Raw genomic sequence first — 23874 nt, 5'->3', positions numbered from 1 at the left:
CTACTTGTTTCTTCGAGAACATGTCAAGGTAATTCAAATAGGTGTATGGAACCAGGTTCTTGAGGTCTTTTTGAGGTATCTCAACATAATTGCAATGGGTATGATACATTATAGACAGGATTCTTGGAAAGTGCCTCAACCTGACATGACTGCCAGTTTATGAGGATTACAGATTCTATATATAAGGCATGTCCCAAAATGATGGGTACTGTAGGACTGATGATTACTTTCAGAAATGACATCTTTCTGACGCAACACCGGAAGTCAGAGACACATTGAAACCAAATCATGGATCACTTGGCCAGTATCGGTATGTTTTGCATTTAGGGATGTGAAAGAAGCTAAGTTATTTTGGGTGCCAGAGGTATTCAATTCTGTTTAGCCCAAGTTTGGTCAATGAAGGAGAGCTTCCGTGGTGGTCATATGACCCTCCCAGGAGAGGGTCACAGGAACCATAATGCAATTTTGGGTATGTGCTTAGAGTAACTCTTCCATCTTGCTCTAAGCTTCCTGGCTTCTTGTGTCATTCGTATACTAGATCAACAGTCCCCAACCTTTTTGGCACCAGGAACCGGTTTTGTGGAAGACAATTTTTCTACGGACCGCGGGAGGGGTGTTTTGGGTTTGATTCAAGTGCATTAAATTTATTGTGCATTATACTTCTATTATTGTTACATTTAAAATATAATGAAATATATGTACAACTTCCCTGGTTGTCTTTCCATCTATAAAAAGCACATCAAATTGTGCCACTCTGCTCCCCAGATATGCCACTCTGCCCCCCAGATATGCCACTTTGCACCCTAGATATGCTTTATGCCCTCCTAGATATGCCACTCTTCCCCCTGATATGCTTTATGCCCCCTAGATATGCCACTCTGCCCCCCTGATATGCCACTCTGCCCCCCCTGATATGCCACTCTGTTCCCTCAGGAAACCTCAGCACTCTTTCAGATCACCTGCACATTTTTCAAGAAGAGATAGTTTGGAAAGCCTGTAGAAATACCAGTTATGTGGAGTTTCACAGGAATTATGTCTGACAGCAGGTATAGGAGACACTAGAGAAGTTGTGAAAGCTATAGTGAAGACCATTTTTGAGAGAGCACCCAACATGTGTTGAATTGCTTGTAGCTGAAAGTCATGAGACGAGTCTGCTCCTGCCTTGTAAGGACTTGATGCAACTCTACGGAACCCATGTTTTGGCCCATGCAAAAATGCAAAGCCAGGTATAGGTGTCAGCATAAGAATTCGCAACTCAGAGCTGGTATCACCTGATAGGCAAAACCTGTCACAGGAATAGCAGGAACGTAGTGCAAAGGGCAAGGAAGAATCTTAGTCAAGGCAGGCCGAGGTCGGTATACCAGAGCAGGACTCAAGACGTCAGTACACACTACAGGGTCCATTGGCGACAGTACAACAGGATAAGATAACTTAGAAACTGGTGCAGGACAAAGCGATAACAAGTAATAACACCCAAAGAATAAAGATACCTCCTGCATGGGCAAGGGCTACAAGGAAAGTGAGGAAATATTCAGACACTTTTGTAGTTCCCAACTTCATTCTGACTGTGATTTGCATCAGTGCTTCTTTGCACTCACATCTACAAGATTTCTCCCGTGCTATAACTATTTTCTGGAATTTCTCCCTTATATTTTTTAACTTAAATGCCTTCTAAACACCTGCCTTTTCAGAGAAGCATACAATCCATTTTTTTAATATAACACAACCTGCATTCTAGAAACAAACCATCTGTTTCCCTCATCTTCAAGATCTACAGGCAACATAACCTTCACTATAAAGTCTGATTTTAAATATTATATTGCTGCTCAAAAATCCTGCGGTGTTATGTTTCCACTTTAATGACAATACACTTGCTGAATGGAAGAGTTCCGCTGCTACATTGGTGTCGTTGTACATAATGAGAATTTAGTATACCTTTACTGTTGTTCTCTACTGGCCACCAGTTAATCAGTCTGCTCTTCAAATTGATTTGTCTCCTTTTTCTTGACACAAAAAGAGTACACAATGACATAATTACTCTTTTACATTGTAGTCATTACAGTCCAAGAGCAAGAATGCAGTTGTCTCATAGCCTTTAAAGCATTACCAGCATCACAATTGAATTATTTCACTCCTGATCAGTCTAAATCCTCTCGATACACACAGATAAATAAATTGTGAGATCACCTCTAATAATTAAGGAATATACTCTGGCTGTTATAAAATACAGTATTCTTTTTGTATTGGTCACAAATATAATAAAAAAATACAAACAATAGTGATAACACTTAAAGATGAATTGACACAATCTAAATATATTTACACACTCTTAAAATCTTTATTGTACATTTATGTTGTACATGACTGAAGAAAATTGTCTTGCTCTGGGATAGTCAGATCATTTCAGAGTACATGGGAATTTTATAAGGAAAGTGTCACGTACAAGTAGTTAGGAGACACCGTGGTCAGGTAGGACTCCAGGACAGAACAGGTCAAACAAGCCGAGGTCAGGTTTCCGGAGAGCAGGATAGTCATATAACGTAGCCGAGGTCAGGATTCAGGAAAACAGGATAAACGTAAACGTAGCCGAGGTCAGGAATCAGGAACACAACAAAGTCAGACAAGCCGGGATCATACACGAGAATACAGGAACCAAAACGCTATCTGGGTGCTAGCACAAGGCATAGACGACCATCAGAAGGCAAGGTGAAACTGGTCTGAGGGGTTTAAATGGAGAACCGCAGAGGAAGTCTGAATCTCCCATCAGCCCCTCATGACATCACTTCCGGTGTCTGTGACTCGCGGCCATCTTGTGGATGGCGTAATCTCCCTTCATAAATTCCTCTAGTATGCGAGTTCGCCACTAGAGGTCGCGCATGCGCAGCAGCTGGACGCCGTGTACCAGGAGGTCTGCCTCTCCTGCGCGGCACTTCAGAGGAAGGCAGCGGAAGCGGCCTTGCGGTGGAGGGGGGTCTCCCTCTGCCTCGTGGCGGCTGCTGCGGAGGTGGGCGTGCGGTGGAGGGGGGTCTCCCTCTCCTTCGTGGCGGCTGCTGCGGAGGTGGGCGTGCGGTGGAGGGGGGTCTCCCTCTCCCTCTTGTCGGCTGCTGCGGAGGTGGCCGTGCGGTGGAGGGGGGTCTCCCTCTCCCTCTTGTCGGCTGCTGCGGAGGTGGCCGTGCGGTGGAGGGGGGTCTCCCTCTCCCTCTTGTCGGCTGCTGCGGAGGTGGCCGTGCGGTGGAGGGGGGTCTCCCTCTCCTGCGTGGCGGCTGCTGCGGCGACGTGGGAACCGAGGACGGGTAAGTAACAGAAAGGAAGAACTTGTGCATTCAGATTTGTACGAATTACAAATTTATAAAATTTCAGTAAAGTCTGCGATTCATAGGAAGCCCCAAAAACGAATCAGGCGAAAAATAAACATAAAGCACTGAATTTCTGTCCGAAATTCGTGGGCCCATATTCACTCACATACTCTCATTTACTGTCATTTACTCTCTCTCACACTCTAAAGGTTTCCCTACCTTCTTTGTCGACCAATTCCACTTCTATCTTTTATTTTTTCACTTCTCCTCTCTCTTCTTTTGCATCTTTGGGAGAAAACCCAGCCGGAAACTTGTGCTAAAATGGCGGCGCATGCAGTTTTGTCACCGCAAGCCCTGCCATATTGTCATGAGTTCAAGTTAGGGTAAAATGAAGGCCCTTTTGGTCCTCTCTGTTGATCGGAGGATAAGGGAGAGGGAGTCACCAGACACGCTACCATATCGCCCCGAGTTTAAGTTAAGGCAAATTGATAGCACTTTCAGTGACATCCTCTCCCCTGATTGGAAGATCGTGAGAATACATCACCACAAGCACTGCAATTTTGATGGAAGTGTGCACCGTGTTATGTTCGCAGAGATGCTGACAAAGATAGAAGATAGCAGATTGAAGAGAAAAGAGAATGGAGAAGATAAAAGCTAGAAGATAAATCATGAAGAAGATGCAGAAGTCGAAGCGGTTGGCAGAAGTAGAAGTGGTCAGCAGAGAACCCCATTTAGGAAAGTGTGAGAGAGAGTGAATGACAGAGCGTGTGAGAGTGAATGTGAGCACTGGGCAACTGATTGTTTCCAAATTAAAAATGACCCCGAATTTTTGTCAGAACCCAATGACAAACACAACCCAAAACATTTGTCCAAATCATATCTGGACCATTTGCACATGTCTACTGTCTGGTATTCACCATGCTACTGGGACTTCCCTCATTGACAAGCTATTTTTTAAGAACAGTGGATTAAAAATGTAGAGAAGCCAAGATTTAACCAACAGCAGCAAATGTATCAACCAACTGAAAAAATATTTTTTGACAGGCAAGCTGAACATCTTAAGAAAGGTTATGTGTAAAGACATTAACACCATACAATTTTAGATCTTTCCATAATGCTGTTGAGTTTTACACCATTGAATGTTATAATTTGTAGGGAGGGGTTTGCTTGAGTGACAAAGTACCTACTTGTCTTTTAATATATGGAAATGTATGTTTTCTCTCACCCTGGGCAACAGAAGGGAACTTTCTTACACAAAATAAATTAAGCCACAAATAATAGTTGGTCCGGGGTAGGCATTACTAGAAAAACACTTTTTCACCCCAGATTTTTTGAGTGACCTTAATTCATTTTCTTGCCATATCTAGTTTCAGATGACATCACAGACATATAGAATTCATTTTCTGGATATTACGATTTCAAAACAAGGCCACATTTTAACAGATTTGTTTGCCAAACCAACAGATAGAAACAACCTCCATTGTTTTGATTTGGCTCACCCCCCCCCCCCCCCCGGCATTCTTAGGTCTTTACCTAGGAGCCAGTTTATTAGAGTAAAAAGAATAACACCAGATGGTTAAATACAAGAGGGAAGATTGGCTGATATGACAAAAAGTTAGTGACAGAGGCTATCCAAGAAGGCTATTGAATGAGGTAAAAAAGGTAACAAAAAAGAATGAAGGTAGACTGGTGTTTGTTACAACATATGGAACACATAGTAAATAAATTGAGAAGATCTTTTATAAACACTGGCACATTTTGAGTCTAATGGCTTAGAAACGTAGTTAAAACCTTTAGGATCAGCTTGTTAATGCTGAGCTATCCACCTAAAAAATTATGTTTCACATTTTTTTTCACAGAGTTTTTGATGTTTAAACTGTGTTGCCTGCTGTAGCATCATTAGGGGTGACAAGTTTAAGGACACGAGTAAGGATAAGTGGTACAGTTTTAAATAGTACATATGTTATTTATATTTTGAGCTGTCCCTGCAATTTCTACTATGTTGGTGAGACAACACAGAAAATCAAAACTACTTTCTCTAAACATAAATCAACCATTAAAACAAAAAAATGTGATTTACCAGTTCCTTCTCATTAACACACATATACACATACACTGCCCTTACACGCACACATATACACGTACACTGCCCTTACACGCACAAACATACACGTACACTGCCCTTACACGCACACACATACACGTACACTGCCCTTACACACACATATATATACATACACTGCCCTTACACACACATACACGTACACTACCCTTATACACACTGCCCTTACACGCACACACATACACGTACACTGCCCTTACATGCACACACACATACACGTACACTGCCCTTACACACACATATACACGGTCACTGCCCTTACACACACATACATGTACGCTCCCCTTACACACACACACACACATACTTGTACACTGCACACACACAAACACATACATGTATACTGCCCTTTGATTTTGGAATCAAAACATTTGCTACTGCAAAATTTTTTGATGAAAAAGTTCCATTTTATTCACAAAACACAAAACAGTGATCACATTATTCTTCACAATATTCTTGTAAGAAACTTTTATTTCTTTATTAATTCATGTAAAAAAAAATCATATTTAATAAAATCTATTTTTTTGTTTTTATTTCCTTTTATTTGCCAACCTGCCCCCCCCCCGTTATGCACATCTGCCCCCAGGTTTGCCACTCTACCCCCAGAAATGCCTTATACCCCACTTTATGACACTCTGCCTCCCTGATATGCCTTATACCCATATATGCCACTCTGCCCCATGATATCCCTTACAAAAAAAATTACTGCAGTTTTTTGGACATGAAAAAACTGCAATACTGCACTTTTACTGCACATTTACTGCAGTATTACTGCAGTTATTTTTGTACGGAAGTACAAATGCAATAAAGCTGCAGTACATTGAAGTACAACTGTAGGTTTGCAATATAAAAAAAAGTGCACTAAATGTGCAGTAATACTGCAGTACAACTACAGTACAGTGAAGTACAAATGCAGTAAAACTGCAGTAATACTGCAGTAAAAGTGCAGTATTGCAGTTTTTTCATGTCCAAAAAACTGCAGTATTACTTCAGAAAAACTGCAGTAATTTTTTGTAAGGGATGCCTTTTAACCCCCTATATGCCACTCTGCCTTCAGAAATGCCTTATACCCCCTATATGCCACTCTGCCTCCAGAAATGCCTTATACCCCTATATGCCACTCTGGCATATAGGGGGTTAAAAGGCATATCATGGGACAGAGTGGCATATAGAGGGTATAAGGCATATCATGGGACAGAGTGGCATATAGAGGGTATAAGGCATTTCTAGAGGCAGAGTGGTATAGAGGGGCTTAAAGGGCATTTCTGGAGGCAAAAGCGTTATGCCTCCCATATAACCCATATCAACTTATTTCACTTCCCCACCAGAACCAGCTAAGCCATGCTTTGAGAACCACCCTCCAGAAATTACACACTGGTCCAAGCTGGTTTGTAGCACTTCTTCGGGCCTCTCCTTGCCCTGGGAACACAGAGGAACTTCCTCTATCCACAAGTTTCCCTTATCGTGATGCTTCAGGGTTTAAATGTCCAGTACCTGTGCCTTCATGAATATCCTGAACTTGTTAAAGACCTCATTGTGAGGTTGAAACGTTGTTTCTATCTTCCTTTAATAAATCTGCCTGAGCTGGAACCCTTGAGTGGCTGGAGCCTTTATTTATTTTCATCAATATCCTGGACTGGATACCTGCAAACCTGGCTTGGGTATCCAGTCTGTTGCAAATTTGGAGCATTGGCCCAGCCTACTCTTCAAATGATCCACCCATACACAAGATTCCCACATCATCTGTGCACAATCTTTGCACAAAACATCTCCCTGGGGCTGTACAGTGTAACTAATTATAATTAATTATTATAGCTTTATCATGTGTTGTTCTGTATCAAACATATATATATAAATATATATACACCAAAGCTGCTTCACTACACATTCTATTCATGAGATATTGTACATGATGTCCAAATATTCAAGGGTGTCAATAATGTTGTCATAACTGTACGATGCCTGGAGGATCCCTTTAATTAGCATTGTACAGTATTTCACTGCTTTATTCAAATATACACATTGTACAGTATTTCACAACGTAATTCATATAAAACTTTTGTTTTTTAAGGATATTTTTAAGAATATTTTAACACAGGTGTCACGTCCTCGGGACCCGTTAGCCGCGGGCGGGGGTCTGCTCGCAGATCACGGGGACCCGATACTTCTCTCTCCGGTCCCGTGGTCGGCGAGCGGATGTCCCCTCGCGGTGCACAGGCACCCGAGAAACCTTCACGTTCTCTCCGTGCCGGCGGGGGGTAGACCGACCGCCGACACGGGAGAAGGAAGGTCGGTCCCAGGAACTCCTCGACGGGCAGATCTAAGGCTGCCCGTCAATGCAGGGGTTCCCGGAAGGGTTCCCTGACCTGTCGTCCGGCCTCTGGTCTGTCCACTAGGGGCACAGCTAATCCTTCTGGCTGGTGCCGTGGATGTGATGGACGTCTGGAGGCGTGGTCTTGACTCTGCTTGGAGGCGGGATTTTCTGTTTGGCGCCAGATTTAAAAATCCTTGCTGAGCTTTCACAGGCACCCTGTTGTGGTCTGCTATCTGTGTATCTGAGATTTCTGCTAATTCCTGTTTTTGACCCTTGCCTGTCTGACCTCCCATTTGCCTAGTGATTCTGTGCCTTTGCCCGTGCTACCTGTGTACCAACCCCGCTTATCTGACTACCAGCTCCTGTGTACCGACCCGGCTTGTCTGATTACCTGCTCCTGTTTACTGACCCCGGCTTGTCTGATTACCTGCTTCTGTGTTCCGACCCGCCTTATCTGACTACCTGCTCCTGTGTACCGACCCGGATTGCCTGTCTACCAGCTCCTGTGTACCTGTTTATCATACTCGGTATGGCTGTCTCACTGTTGGGATCATCTAAGTCCTGGATTACTGCTGTTGGGGATTCTCCCTATACAGCAGTTTTCTGGGCAGAATAACTCCTGCGGTAAGTACCTCTAGTGATACAGACGCGACACCGGGAAGGGGAGACTTAGGGACCAACCAGAAAGGAGCCTACTATTTGAATATGAAATATAACTCTACGTGTCAATCAAAAAGTTGGCTAATATGCGATAATGTGTCTGCACACATTCCCAAATATTGAAAGGAAAAGTACTGGAATTCAAAAATTTCTACAAATAGTTAAAGGCATGTTAGGTTTTCTGTGTGCCGACATGCAGTGATGTTGAATGTGTAACACATTAACATGACTACACAAAGGCATGAAACCAACAATGTAATTATTACCTAATCACAAACTTGTGCAATGGTCACTTACATGTCTGTTTATTAGGATCTGGCAGTAAAGATGACTGAAATTAGAAACTTGAAAAGGCACTTTTATGGGTTTCAAGCAGTAAAATGGTAATAAGATGACAATCATTTCTAATCTGCTAGTTTTCTATTAACCCAGATCAGATGTATCTAAGTTAAATGAAAAAAAAATGAAACTAAATGAAAACAAATAGCATTAAATAATTACATAATGCCCATTTTTTCACAATTAGTACACCAGTAATCATTATTGTTCATGATTCCTTATGGCTAAGCTAGGTTGCAGAATGCTTAGCTGCATTGTTTCAATTTTCCCTCTAATAACAGTAAGGGCCTGGCTTGTTAGAGACCTATCTGACCCAGATATTGTATCCTTTTTTAGCATATTGTCATTATTGTTCTCAATAAATTATCACTGACAAAAATACAATATTTCATTCCTAAGTACCAACTACAGGTGATTATTATCTAACATTCGCAAAACATTAACTAGTTTGTAAAAAATAACTCTGAGAATGAATAAAAAATGAACATTAATATTTTAAACTTTGACTGTCAGTTTGTTTTTATAGAAATATATCCCGAAACTAGTCTTCTTAAGTTCAAAACACGTAATCACAATAATGCAAGGCATCATCATGCAGAAACAACTGTGAAGTCTGCTAGGAAATGCACAAAATTACAGCACTATGTTTCTGTTTCACTAAATACATTTTGTCATATTTCTTTCAATGTATCTATATACTGCAGAGTGCGTGTTTCAGTTTTTATTTGTTCTACAATGCTAGGAAGGATAAATGTAATATAGGAGTGAGGCATTATTCCCAATATCACAATCTTCACATCACAATACAGCGGTTTCTCTTAATTTAATGTATTGTGGGAATTAGGATCCCTACTTAAAATAACATTAGTTCTCTGTGGATGCGGTTCATGAAATTAGTCTGTGTGGTTCCAGCGGACAGCATTTGTACACAGATACCAGTGTCTGTCATCATAGTTTGTGATTTCTTTTACCCTGCTGCAGCATCATGTCTGACGTTCACTGACCTTCTTCTAATCGGCCTGAAATCAAGGAAGCCTGAGGTCTTTTCCTACAGACCTTTGTCTCAGTACCTACTCTCTTACTGTGTGCCACCTATTAATGCTGAGCACCAAGATAAGATGTCATATTTCTCAGCACTGAAGCTTCATGCACTACTAGGGAGCACTGACACAAAGGTAGGAAAAGACCTTGCTCTCCTACCACATGACCTCTAAGAATTAACACAAACTGTAGGAAGAAATGAAGGGGAATGAGAAGAGAAATGAGAGAGAGAGGGAGAGATAGTGTGTGTTTAGAAACTATTTGCACAAAGTAAAGTTTGTATGGTATGGCAGGTCAGTAGGGCAAGTCTACGATAGGATGTTTCTTTGTTAGGGCAATCGTAAGAGTGTGTCTAAGGGCAGGTACATGTGTGCAAGGGCAAGTGTATTTGTGATAGCTATCTACTAGTATTTCTGTGTAAAGGTAATATAAGTTCTCATTCTAACACTTCTAACCTATGAAAATAGTATATTTTATAGCATTTTTTTACTCATTCGTGACAATGATTTATTTTTTTGTACCCTTCATGACAATGGCTGTTTTAATATGTCAGCGGTGCTCGTGTTTAGCTGTCATTTTCCTCTCTCTCATTTAGTGTACCCACACAAGTTATATATTATCTTTTTCAGGGCAAGAAGGGCTTTCTTTAGTTTAATTTACCCCCATCAACCCATATATTTTTTGAAAACTAGACACCCCAGGTTATTTCAAATGCTGGCATTTTAATTCCTTCCATGCACTATTTCTACTACCAGCCTTTGTCAAACATTGTGATTTTTTTGTGTTTCTTTTCCACACAAATTGTAGTTTTGGTATGCATTTACAGCTCCTGGCATATGTCACTGCCAAACAGCGCCCCAATATGCTTTCAGTAACATTGCCTGAGTACAGTGATACCACCCATGCATGGGTTTGTCTGGTCATTTGGAGGTCAAAGGGACACATTTGGGAGGTGCACATTTTTCAATGTTGAACTTTGACATTTGGTGATCCTGTGACCATGCCCAGTTTGGGTCACCTTTGAGCCCAGCCAATTCCATTTACCCAATGTAACCATATATTTTGGAAAAATAAGACAAATTTTCACCAGCACTAATTTCACCGCCAGCATTTGTCAAAGTTTGTAGTAGTGATTATTTGGTGTTTTATTCACACAAAATAGTACTTTAGGTATGAATGTATAGTTCCTGGTTTATGTCACTGTCAAACATCTACCCAATATGTGTTTAGCAACATCCCCTGAGTACAGCAATACCACCCATGCATGGGTTTGTTTGGTTGCTTGGGGGCTAAAAGATCACATTTGAGAGGTGCCATTTTTTATTTTAAAATCTAGTCAGTTTGCACCTATCCCCTATTTGTGACATCTTTGAAACCAGATAATTCAAATTAACCCTGAATATATATATATATATTTAGTAAGATATGCATTAAAAGGTAAGTTTTATTATAGCTTCCCTGTTTTATTCAGTGTGAAGGGTTTGACTACCCTTAAGAATACCTAGAATACAGTGATCCTTTGGTTAGCCAACACCTCTTTAGATTATTTTGTTTAGGTTTTAGTACCCATATAGCTCCCTTCATTTTTCCTTCTGAGAACATGAGCTTTCTCTATAAGGCACGAGACCCTGGAAGTTAGGGTGATGATGGCATATGATGATGCATGTAAAGGCTGAATATTCATTAAACCTACCATCACCTTTCCTGATGCATCTGGCCATGGAATACTAAAGATCCCATCCTTCACAAACTGCCACAGCACAGTAGCAATATACAGGATAGGTTTTAACTGCTGTAAAGAATGCATTGATAAAACCTTTCGGGAGTTTAGAGTTAGAATTCATGTCAATTTTATCGGAATGCACAATAGTACTATAATGGTAGGGCCTCCTGCTTGAACTTAGAAAGGATAGAAAGGATCAAACATTCAGCCAGGGAGAGTGATATCGATATTAAGCTGCTGAGGATAGACTTTTACTGGATCTATCGTCTACAGACCTTCGCCTTCGCTTTACTGAATAACAACATTTCTAGCAATTGTGAAATAATCAATATATATGTGTGTGTGTATACAATGGTGTCAGAACCCACGGCGGGGTTCTTGCCTGCATTACTTACCCACTCCGGGTAGACGGTCCCGCGCTGTGGCTGTTCCGTCCTCTCAGCCGGCCGCGTGGTTTGTTCTAAGCGCGTGCGCGCCCTCACAAAACATTATGTGTTCCCCGTCGCAGCCGGCGGAGAACGCGCGTGAGTGACGTCACGTCTATGGGTGTGGCAATCACTGGCGGGAAGTTTAAAAACTGAGCACTAAGACTCATTCAGTGCTCAGTTATTGTGCCTTATACCTCTAGTATTCTGTTTATTCCTTGCTGCCCTTCTCGTGTACCAGACACCGGCTATTCCTGACGTGCCTTCTCGTGTACCAGACCCGGGCTATTCCTGACGTGTCTTCTCGTGTACCAGACCCCGGCTATTCCTGGCGTGCCTTTTCATGTACCAGACCCCGGCTATTTCCTGACGTGCCTATATTGGTGGTGTGCTCCAGTTGTTACCTGCATACCGGGTTTCCACCTATATTGTCTGTCACCGTTCCTGTCGCCTCACATAATAATTGAGCCCCATTATGGAACCCGCAGGCTTATCAGAAGCCATCATGGCTCTGACTCAACACATGGCGGTGATGAACCAATCTATGCAAGAAATGCATGCTAACCAGAATCAATTGAGGCAACAAGTTCACCACCTTCAAATGAAACAGAACCTTCAGACCAAGCGGCTGCCGCCCCTGAACCTGCTATGGAAGGGGCCTCTGCTCTGGAACCTCAAGTTCCTCTTCTTGAGGTTCGCTGGAGAGCGTAAGAAGTATCGTTCATTCATCACCGCCTGCCGGATTTTATTTAATCTCAAACCACGGAATTATTCCTCAGACTATGTCAAGGTCCATACGGTAATTTCTCTGCTATCTGACGAACCTCAACTATGGGCATATCATTTGTTACACAGCCCTCTTTTGGATTCCTGGTCCTCGTTTCCTCAGGCACTGACCTTCCTGCTGCTTCTCTGGTATCCTTACCCTTACCCTGGCTTGGGACCTCGCTTGGGATACTTTGCTGTTTGCTGGTATCCTGATTTTGGCTCCTCTACTCGTCTGACCCGTCTTCCGTAACCCTGACCTCGGCCTCCATTTTGACCACTCTCTATCCTGCATCCCGGACTTCCCACCAGTAACAAGAGTTACTTATGTCCCAAACCTTCTCTATTAGGTCAGTATGGCTCAGAGAGCCCTGAACCTTAGAGGTGACTGTGTATATCTTTACCTGCTGATAAGCATAAACAACAGTTTTTTTTATAGATGTTCAGGAAAGTCAATTGAATGTAACATATGGCATTGGAACCTTGTGTGCTGACATCTTAGAGCTAGTTCAATCAGGCCTTATTGTTTATCAAACGCATTACTCGAATAGTACCCTGCATTATGTTGAGGTTACTGGGCTGGGTGCAATTTCTTGTTCACTTAAAGGTTACATATTTCATTATCTAGAACACCAAACAAATGAAACAGGCATCAGCCTTTGGTGTCATTTGTTTTCAGAGATGTCCTATGTATAACTACTACACACAAAATCAGCTGCCTCCACCCTACGCACCCTATGCACCCTACAGAATACATTACTGAGTTACTTGGAACGACGCCGCGCTTCATGACCAATTTCGCTGGGGACTTTCTGACGCCATCAACGATGAATTGGCTCGTACCAACATTCCCCGTTTTGGAAGACTTCATCAGATTAGTCACCCAAATTGATCGACGTCTGAGAGAGAGAGGAGACAGGAAAGTCTTGTTTCCCCCTCAGCCTGGTCTCATGCTCAACCCTCAGTTCCTGTGCCGCCAGTACAGTCAACGGAAGAACCTATGCAAATAGGTATTGTTCGTGTACCCCTGTCACCTGCTGAAAAGGAGCGGCGCAGAACTTTGGGACTCTGCATGTACTGTGGCCGTGTAGGCCATCAGTTCAAAGACTGTCGTACCCGTGCCCGGTATTCTAAGGGTAAGGAGACTGTTGGTCATTTATACACTTATACTGAGAAAGCACCTTGTTCTTCATCTCATCTCTCGCTTTCTGTATTATTACAGTGGAATAAGAGCTCTATACCCCTACGGGCTATGGTGGACTCCGGAGCCAGTGGCAATCAGAATAAGAACCAGCCATGTTGAAAGCCTACAATTCGACGTAGTTCCCTCTCCTGTATCCCCTATAATTCTCGGACTCCCCTGGTTGAGGACCCACAATCCCTTCATCAACTGGGAGACCGGTGTTTTTACTTGGTCTCGCTTAAGATACTTCCGTTTCTGAAAATATTCCGATACCTTACTGGAGGTTCAAAGACGTATTTGAAAAAAAAGCGCAGATAGACTTCCACCTTCTCGTCCATATGATTGTCCTATTGACTTACTCCCTGGTTCTGCTATTCCTTTCGGTAGGATATACCCCCTGACTGAACCTGAGTTGGCTACACTTAAAGAGTACATCGATGAAAACCTCTCTAAAGGGTTCATCCGCCCTTCTACATCTCCAGCAGGGGCCGGAATATTTTTTGTCAACAAGAAGGATGGGGGTCTTCGCCCCTGTATTGATTATCGCGAACGGAATAATGTGACTATTAAGAACAGATATCCACTACCACTCATATCAGAGTTACTGGAACATGTACGTTCGGCCACCATATTCACTAAGATTGATTTACGTGGTGCTTATAACTTGGTAAGAATAAGGAAAGGGGATGAATGGAAGAAAGCTTTTAGATGCCGTTATGGTCACTTTGAGTACTTAGTAATGCCTTTCGGGTTATGTAAGGCTCCCGCCACCTTTCAACATTTTATCAATGACATTTTTCATGACTTCCTGGATCGTTTTGTAATTGTCTACCTAGATGACATCTTAATTTTCTCTTCTTCCTTGGAGGCTCAACGCGACCATGTGTGCCAAGTTTTATCCAGACTACGTTCCAATGCAGGGGTGTCCAAGTTTTTTCTGCAGTGGGCCACTTCATCAGAATTGTATACGTGCGAGGGCCGCACTCATTTTTGACTGTGAGAATATATGGCCTTTAATAAAATATGCAGATTAAAATAAAGTAAATGACACAAAACCTTTACTTTTCCTCTCACTGATTTCTGGGCCTAGAAAGTTTTGTGACTACAAATTCAGGATTCTGGATAAGTAAAAATAAGTAAAAATGAAATAGTTCTATTTATTTTAGAAATGCAATAAAATTCAGGGTTATTATGATGGGGTCAGGTGAGGAAACCAGTATGCAGGGATAGGGGTGATGTGTATAGCCTAATATAGGCAAAGTCCAACAAGATGTACCAGAACGAGAGCAGCCAGGTAGCAAGCGAGGTCTGGAAACAGGTATCAAGTCTAGAGTATCCAGGTATCAGGCAGGGTACGGCAACAGGTATCAAGTAATCGTAGTCAGGTAGCAAGCAAGGTCCGGCAACAGGTATCAGGTAAGAGAAATCAGGTAACAAGCAGGGTCCGGCAACAGGTATCAGGTAAGCGTAGTCAGGTAGCAAGCAGGGTTCGGCAACAGGTATCAGGTAGGAGTAATCAGGTAACAAGCAGGGTCCGGCAACAGGTATCAGGTAGTAAGTAATCATCAAGGACAAGGTAACACAGGGAGCTCAACCGTTAAAACAACCGAGCACTGAATGAGTGTCGGTGCTCGGCTTTTAAATGTGCCGCTTCCCCAGACCCCGCCCCCTGCAGTGCCGGTGTCGAATGGACATTCCGGCATCTCCATGGTGGAATGAGAGAGGAAGGGGGGCGTGACGTGCAGCACCATGCACGTCCTTCTTTCTGTGGTGGTTCGTTGTTACGAACCGCCGTGCTCGGACACCGTGAGGCATCGGTGCTGTATCGATCCAGCTCGTCAGGGGGATCGGGGACGTAGGAGGACCGAGGAGGTAAGTGCCGGGTACCCGCTAGTCGCGGGTACTCGGGAGACATGCTGCGCACGGGGCCGTGACAAGGGTTCACTTAGCCGAAACCGAAAATGGCCCCCCCACCTTTAAAAATAATAAAAAATCCCACACTTTTAATAAAGGTAAGTTACACACGAAAATTGTACAAAAAAATATATATTATGATTGTTAACAGCAATCTCAGGCATATCCAGATTCCAGCATGTACTGGTTGGCTGGGCATGATAGGAGTGTGATTGCTGTCAACAATCATATATAAATGAATATTGTTATTGTATTTTTTGTCCAATTTTAGCATGTTAACCACACTTTTATTAAAAGTAACAAACCACAATTGGACAAAAAAAATCAACAATATGACTTGGCATGATAGGAGTGTGATTGCTAACAGCAAACACACTCTTTTTATACCCAGGCCACCAGTAAATGCTGGAACCTAGGCATGATGGGACTGTGACTGCTGTTAGCTGTTAGCAATCACACTCCTATCATCCTAAATCAGTCAGTACATGCTGGTACAGGGTGGCTGTAAGTGCAGACCCCATACTGCTGGCATTACAAGGGGGGCAGCTAGACAGGTTTCAGCATGTACTGGCTGACTTGGCATGATAGGAGTGTGATTGCTAACAGCAAACACACTCTTTTTATACCCAGGCAACCAGTAAATGCTGGAACCTAGGCATGATGGGACTGTGATAGCTGTTAGCAGATTGCTGTTGTTGTGGACATTGATTGCGTCGTCCATTATTAGTGATTCACGTCACAGACGCAACATCTGTATCTCCCTTTGGATAAACCACTCCCCTAACTCTGGCATATATTACAATATCAATTAGTTCTATTGTTTATACTTTTAATAACCATTTTCACCGTTCTATTAAGATGTCACCTTTCTATGCCACCTACGGATTTCACCCATCTATGTGGCCTGGATCTCCACTTCCCAGTTCCGTCCCATCAGTCACCGAACATGTCGAGAACCTTACCAAAACCTACCTGCTCTTACGCAATACCTTACGCGAGGCCCAACTCCGCTACAAATATGGGCGTGGCGATCACTGGCGGGAAGTTTAAAAAATGAGCACTGAGACTCATTCAGTGCTCAGTTATTTTGCCTTATACCTCTAGTATCCTGTTTATTCCTTGCTGCCCTTCTCGTGTACCAGACCCCGGCTATTCCTGACGTGCCTTCTCGTGTACCAGACCCCGGCTATTTCTGACGTGCCTTCTCGTGTACCAGACCCCGGCTATTTCCTGATGTGCCTATATTGGTGGTGTGCTCCAGTTGTTACCTGCATACCGGGTTTCCACCTATACTGTCTGTCACCGTTCCTGTCGCCTCACAAATGGGTTGTTTGTGATCTTTTGGTTAGCCAACAACCGTTTCATTCCTTTTTCTACTGTATACCATTAAAACAATAAGATTACAATTTTTTTTAATATACAAAGATTTCATTTAGGTTCTAACTACTGCTGCTTCTGTATTTTCTATAAAGGAGTGAAGACAGACTCATTAGAATATTCCCCACTCAAAGAAAACCAATTAGGCAGAAATCTTTCTGCGTGCATAGGGAAGATTTAAAAACGTTGGTATTATAATTACCGATTTGCTAAAACAGATTTAACTCGAAAGATTTAAACGACATGTGGTTCCAGGGGCTATTTCTGGAAAACTCTACTAATTCAATGACTTAAAATGAAAGTCTAAAGGAAAAAAATATTAAGCATTAAATACAACGTATTAAATACAACGTACTAATGTAGTTTAGCAGCAAGGAAAAGAGGGCTTTATTTCATTTTGTTATATGATATTTTGTATTTTTCAGCCCGATCACAATTTGCACATAATGTGCCCCAATTAAATGATCAGCACTGTCATTCCCATTTTTTTTAATTTTGGTTACTAAATAGATCAATATAAGGTATGGAAATGTAATTGTCATTTATGTTCTTATTTAGCAGACCTTTTTACAGTTAGCCATTGCCACAGGTGAAACATGTCAGGTGGTGGTATATACCATAAGGTTGTTTCAACACATATGTTGAACAAAACAAGCCATTATTCATTTCTGATTCATTTATACTTGTGTAATAACCTTTTAAATAACTTATAATAGAAGTGTGATTTTTAAATATGGTATTAAACTAAATGGTAATTTGGATTTTGAATTGAAATTGTATGCATCATGTTGCCAACATTTAGAACCTACGAATGATTGTCCTAGGCAAAATTTCTTTAAAACACTATAACCATCAAAGGTGTTTAGCCCCTTAACGACAATTGCCGGTCCTGGCACGACATGGAAAAGCATGTGCTTTACGACAATTGACGTGCCAGGACCGGCACGTCTTTAAACGGGTGCAGAAAGCGATCTGTTTTCGCTTTCTGCTCCCAAAAAACGTTGCTGAATGCCTCAACCTTGAGGCATTCAGTAACGGCGCGATCGGAACGAAGGGGCCATCTCTGGCCCCTCCACGGGGCGTCAACATCCGCCATACTTTGTATGGCGGCGGACGCCCGTTTTAAAAGCGTTTAGGAGGCGATCGACGATCGCCTCCTAAACTTAAATGGTGTCGCTGGAATGCCTCGATCAGGAGGCATCCAGCGACACCAAACACTTACCTTTCAATGGGCTGTGACCACTCCGGAGAGCGGTCACAGCCGCAGCTGCCGATGATCTTCGCCATCAAGCAAGATGGCCGCTGCCCTGTAACAGGAACCAACAAATTTTAAAAGTTCGCTAGATGGTTCAGACCATCTAGAGAACTTTGGCTCCACTTGCAGGTTGAATACAGGTACTGCATTCACCATGCAAGTCAATGGAACCCAGCTTTCTAATCACAGTGTGATTAGTAAAAATAAATTAAAAAATAAAATAAAATTAATAATAATTAGAAAAAAAATAGTAAAAAACTAGTAAAATGTAAAAATAATTTCCCACTGATGTCACTATCAGGGGAACCTCCAAGTTGAAAAAAAAGTTAAATTTTTTTTTTAAAAAAGACAAAAAAAATATATATATATATAAAAAATATATTTTTCTGAGCAAGTCCTAAAATTAGCATATTAGCTTAAAACAATTCTCGCATGGAAAGAGTTAAAATACTGGCATATTAAATGCCCGTGGGGTCTCTAGTTTTAAAAAAGGTATGATTTGATGGGGTAAATTGAATTGGCCAGGTTCAACAACGTCCCAATTAACACCGGGGGAAGGATGGCCACACACCTAATTTCCAATTAGAAAAATGCACACGTACCAAATGTGGCCTTTTAGTTCCCACAAAAATGACACACCCATGCATGTGGGATATCACTGCACTCAGGAGATGTTGCTGAACACATTATGGGGTGTTGTGTGACAGCGGCATATACCAGGAGCTGTAAATTCATATATAAAGTAGGTGTGTGGGGGAAAAATACACACACAAAAATACTACTGCAAACTTTGAAAACATGCTGGTGGTAAAATGTGTGCATGCAAAGAGTTTAAATACCAGCATTTAAAATACCCCGTGGTGTCTAGTTTTGAAAAATATATGGTTTTGTTGGGCACACTGAAATGGCCCGGCTCAAAGATGTACCAAATAGGGCATGGGCAGTGGATCCCCAAATGCCAAAGTTCAACATTGAAAAATGCGCATGCCCCAAATGTGGCCCTTTTGCCCCCAAACGGCCAGGCAAAATCATTCATGTGAGGTATCGCTGTACTCAGGAGATGTTGCTGAACACATATTGGGGTGTTTTGTGATAGTGACATATACAAGAACTTTTTAATTCATACCTGAAGTAAAATGTGTGTGGAAAACCAAATGCAAAAAAATGACTACCACAAAGTTTGACAAAGACTGGTGGTAGATATGGTGCATGGAAAGAGTTAAAATACTAGCATTTGAAATACCCTGGGGTGTCTAGTTTTCAAAAATATATGGGTTTATTGGGCACACTGAAATGGCCCGACTCAAAGATGTACCAAATAGGGCATAGGCAGTGGATCCCCAAATGCCAAAGTTCAACATTGAAAAATGCGCATGCCCCAAATGTGGCCCTTTTGCCCCCAAACAGCCAGGTAAAATCATTCATGTGAGGTATCGCTGTACTCAGGAGATGTTGCTGAACACATATTGGGGTGTTTTGTGATAGTGACAGAAACGAGAACCTTTTAATTCATACCTGAAGTAAAATGTGTGTGACAAAACAAATGCAAAAAAATGACTACCACAAAGTTTGACAAAAACTGGTGGTAGATATGGTGCATGGAAATAGTTAAAATACTAGCATTTGGAATACCCTGGGCTGTCTAGTTTTCAAAAATATATGATTTGATGGGGTAAATTGCATTGGCCGGGTTCAAAGATACCCGAAATGGCACATGGGGGGAAGAATTACCAGATTTGGAAAAAATGGCTTTGAAATAGCAAAACGCTACCTGTACTTATTGCCCCATAATGGGTAGAAAAAAGCAAAAAAACATAAAAACATTGGGTATTTCTAAACTCAGGACAAATAGTAGAATCTATTTAGCAGGTTTTTTCATTACCTTTTATAGATGAGTAAAAGATTTTTCAACTAAAAGTTAGAAAGTCATTTTTTTCTAAATTTTTCACCATATTTTATACTTTTTTTAGTAGTAAATAATATGATACAATCAAAACAATGTCATCTAAAGAAAGCCCTTCTTGTCCTGAAAAAAACAATATCTAATGTGTGTGGGTTCAGTAAACGGGAAAGAAGAAAATTACAGCTAAACACGAGCAGCACAGAAATGTTAAAAAGGCCATTGTCACGAAGGGTACAAAAAGTAAAATCAGCCTTTGTCACGAAGGGGTTAGAGCTTCCACCATTTCTTATGAGTTTTAATCTTACACCGAGCTGCTCAGTACATAGATTATTTTTATTTAAGGTGTGATCCTGCACCCACACAGGGTACCAAACAGCACGGTCCTCTAGGGTATTAACGCCACATCTCAGTTAGGTAATCACCAATGATTTATTTGTAGTCCACGTATGCAGATATTTACGGGATTACATAGAACACAAATTTGCTACAAACAAAAGCCTAGCTCGTCTGAGCGCTTACTAACATATAACTCCCTCACTACTAAGGGTCTAAACTAAAACAAAACATAATCCCACCAACCTCTTTGATGGTCTCTTTTGTGCATAGCAAGCTCTGCTGCTTCCAAACAAACTCTCTCTCTTCCTCTGTCCAACAGGTCAGGTTATATTGCAGTCAGTGCAGCTAATTACCTGCAGCTGACCAGTGCATTGGAGTCAGCTTAAACACCCGGCCTGGAACCCGTGTCAGTCCAGGTGCATGTAAACTGCGGGGTGGAGCACCAGCCTGCCCTATATGTCGTATAAAACCCTGCAAAATTGAGGGGGAATGTATACCCCTTCCACGACAACACCCCGCACCTTGTTACATAGGGCTTGTTATTTACTTTTCTACCTTGTGACTGAACGTCTTTTAAAGCACAAGAAGTTTGTCAGAGATCTGAAAGAACCACTTGTCTTTTAGGGTAAAATAAAAACTAATTCCACATCCAGCTAAAATATAAATATTTATTTTCTTCAAATCAGCAGCAAAACCAAAATACAATATAAACAAAATAAATCCTTGCTCCTCTGGGCACTAACTAACCACAGGGTTTTTTCTCTCTAGGTTGGGGTGGCTTCCCACTGCAACCAAACTTGATGACAATTGCTGGTCCGGGCACGTCACGTAAAAACAAACCGTTTACGACAATTGACGTGCCAGAACCGAGACATTAAGCAACACAAAACAAAAATTGCCTTGGACCCGTATGATCACTCCTAGGAGCGCATACATTAACTATTTTGAAATAATGCACATCTTTCAAATATGGTGGCGCCCTGCCGCTGAAAAACGGGTTTAGGAAGCGATCAAGTATCGTTTCCTTTGCTTAGCTAGTGTTGCTAAGATGCCTCAGTAGCGAAGGAAAGGACTCGTGATCGCTTCCTAAATGCTTTTCTTACCTGCAGGGCACCGGTGTATTCGAAATAGACGCTGTGTTTCAATATGGCGGCGCCCCGCAATCTGGGGGGCGTCGCTTGCTGTCATCATCAGGGGGTGTTGCTGGATGTCATGGTCATCCAGTGATTAACACCTCCAGCATTCAGATCACTCAGAAGAGTGATCATGATTTGCTCAATCAAAGGCAATGTTTATAAACATTGCCTTTGACCAGTATGGATCTGCCTCCCTCCTTCACTTGCTTTTAGTGAGAGAGAGAGAGACAGATCCTTGTGTGAAAGCAGGAATTTGTGCAATAACAAAAATATAAAACTATATATTTTGATTAAAAGGCTCATATAAGAGCCATCCATTCTATATTAACCCCTCCGTTGCCATTGATCACTTGCATAGTGACAATTGTTTTAGGGGTTAATATTTTTTTATTTTTTTATTTTTTAGGTTTAAAAAAAAAAAAAAATTACTAGTCCCACAAAGGCTCTTCTTAGAGGCATTAACCCTTTTCTTTCCACTATTTTTGCTTCCTGCTATTTTTTCTATTTTAGCGATGCAGCGCAGGTATACGGCTGAGGAGGCATATGCCTTTTTAGCCACACATTCTGAGTCCACTGATACAGCTTCAAATTTTGATGTTGGCTGTTGGGTCCCCTGCCACAAATAGTTGTGGCAGTGCACCAGAGGCATGGGTAGCGCCTAATAGGTATAAGCCAGCTATCCCTCCTTTTTCTGCAATTCCTGGCATCAATATTGATGTTACAGTAACGATATCTTGAGAGACATTGTCTCACAAACTAACCTTTATGCCCAGCAGCGCACCACAGCCCTAATTCTTTTTGGGCAAAGCAGCCATGGACTCCCATTGACGTGCCAGAATTTCTTAAATTCTGGGCACTCACAATGTTAATGGATGTTATAAAAAAAACAAAAACCTCCATCTGCTCCTATTGGAGCACCAGCTCCATCTGTAGTACCCTATTTATGCCCAGTCTATAGCTAGGCAAAGGTATGAAATTTCATGCATTTTACCAACAGCCTGTGCCCCCCTAAGGAGCAGCCCCAGTTTGACAGGCTCTATAAAATCCACCCCCTGATTACCCATCTCACTGCCAGGTTTCCAGAGGTTTATACACCTGGAAGGGAGATCTGTGTGGATTACTCCCTGATGAAGTATAAAGGAAGGTTGGGATTCAAACGGTATATTCCTATCAAAGGTTCCAGGTATGGAGTGAAGGTGTATAAGCTCTGGGAGAGCGAGACTGAGTATACTCAGGCCTTCCGGCTATATGAGGGAAAGGGTAGCCACCTTGAGCCTCCAGGTTGCCCAGAACATCTGGGAACCAGTGCAAAGATTGTTTGGGACCTAATATTGCCCCTTATGAATAAAGGCAACCACTTGTATGTAGACAACTTCTATACAAGCGTCCCTTTGTTCAAGCTGCTGTATTGTTTCGACACGGCAGCTTGCGGTACTATAAAAAAGAACCGCATGGGTTTCCCAAAACATCTGGCTACAAAAGGGGGAGACCTCAGCTCTAGGTCAAGAGGAGCTCTTGGCGTTAAGTTCAGGGACAGAAAAGAAGTGTGCATGCTGAGCACCATCCATGATGAGAGGACTGTGGAGGTTTCTGTCTGTGGCAAAGTTGAGGTTGTAAAAAAGCCAGTGTGCATCAGGGCCTATATTTTTTTCCATTTACTGCTTTTTAGATAGTTTTTTGCTCCTCCATTTTGATGAGTTTTTATTCACACTGACAAGTGTCCCCTGTGTCTATTCCTTGGCTAAGGGTTCGTTTAACGGTGCTAGATGAAATCCCTTCTTGGAGAAAGGCCAGGCTTTCTTGTAACCTGCTCCTTCAGATAGTTGGGTACAAGGATTTTTTTTTACCCAGATGTATAAATTCCAAGTGGAAAAACTGAATTGCTCGTGTTCCAAATGTGGCCCTTTTGACCCCCAAACAATCTGACAAACCCATGCCTGTGTGGTATCACTGTACTCAGGAGATGTTGCTGAACACATATTGGAGTGTTGTGTGGCAGTGACATATACCAGGAGCTGTAAATCCACACCTGAAGTATAAAATGAGTGAAAAAAAACACCAAAAACAATTACTATCACAAACTTT

The 23874-nt window shown here is 42.0% G+C and overlaps 1 non-coding gene across 1 annotated transcript; it reads left to right on the top strand.

Annotated features, from left to right (window-relative positions):
• Positions 1–23494: 23494 nt before the first annotated feature.
• LOC149274069 (small nucleolar RNA SNORA35) lies at positions 23495–23624 on the top strand. The gene has a single exon (XR_016279450.1). It is a non-coding gene; the product is annotated as a small nucleolar RNA SNORA35 (small nucleolar RNA).
• Positions 23625–23874: the final 250 nt, after the last annotated feature.

Source organism: Sceloporus occidentalis, unplaced genomic scaffold (genome assembly GCF_023333645.1).
Source record: "Sceloporus occidentalis isolate IW3139 unplaced genomic scaffold, rSceOcc1.0.p SCAF_350, whole genome shotgun sequence".
NCBI lineage: Eukaryota > Metazoa > Chordata > Lepidosauria > Squamata > Phrynosomatidae > Sceloporus > Sceloporus occidentalis.
This window is presented reverse-complemented; position numbering and strand designations above follow the sequence as displayed.